Here is a 944-nt window from a genome sequence, read left to right as displayed (position 1 = left end):
CCACAAATTACTTCACACAAGCAGCCACCCACCCAAACCAACTAATAAGGACAGCGACAGATTATAATGAACAGGATAAAATGAAACACAAACGCCCCAAAACAATCCTGCTATTCCAAAGCTAACCATAAACCACACAGCCCGAATAGGGCGAGCACTTGCTCAATAACTACTCCCCCCCTCCCTCAAGAGACACACACATACAAGACAAAGGGAGTAAAAGCCAAGGGCTTGGATCTCCATCACACCAGTTTAAGTCACAAGTCACAAGCGTGCGCTCATTGCCTCCTCTTTTGACAAGCGTGTGCGTGTGTTACTTTGGAAATTATTGAACATGTCTGATGTAGAGAATGCAGCTGCCGTTGCCGCTACACCGAAGAAGGGAAAAGCATCAAAGCCGAAGAAATCAAAAGTACTTGCATCGCATCCTAAGGTGTCTGTCATGGTAAACGCTGCCATATCGTCTCTCAAGGAGCGTGGAGGTTCTTCGCTTCAAGCTATTAAGAAGTACATCTCGTCCCACTACAAGGTAGATATTGAACGTTTATCCCCATTCATCAAGAAGTACTTGAAGACGGCTGTTGCTACCGGAGACTTGATTCAGACCAAAGGAAAGGGTGCATCAGGTTCATTTAAGATGAGTGCTGGGACTTCAAAGTCAACAGAGCTTCCGCCCAAGAGAGCATCCGCTCCTGTGAAGAAAGCGAAAACTCCTGTGAAGAAAGCCGCTAAGCCGAAGAAGGTCGCTGTTAAAAAGGCTACGAAAAAACCAGCAGCAGCCAAGAAGAGCAAACCCGCAAAATCTCCGAAGAAACCTAAAGCTCCAAAGCCAAAGAAAGCAAAGGCAACACCTAAAAAGGCTGCAGGAAAGAAGAAGCCAGCTAGAAGATAAATTTCCTTTACTAAAGCTCAACGGCCCTTTTCAGGGCCACCACATATTGATA

General features: G+C 45.9%; 1 pseudogene; it reads left to right on the top strand.

Annotated features, from left to right (window-relative positions):
- The first annotated feature begins 334 nt into the window (after positions 1-334).
- LOC150092247 (histone H1-III pseudogene) lies at positions 335-892 on the top strand (annotated as a pseudogene).
- Positions 893-944: the final 52 nt, after the last annotated feature.

This window comes from Typopeltis vanoorti, unplaced genomic scaffold (genome assembly GCF_054136105.1).
Source record: "Typopeltis vanoorti isolate ZY-2024b unplaced genomic scaffold, IOZ_Tvanoo_1.0 HiC_scaffold_1032, whole genome shotgun sequence".
Taxonomy (NCBI): Eukaryota; Metazoa; Arthropoda; class Arachnida; order Uropygi; family Thelyphonidae; genus Typopeltis; species Typopeltis vanoorti.
This window is presented reverse-complemented; position numbering and strand designations above follow the sequence as displayed.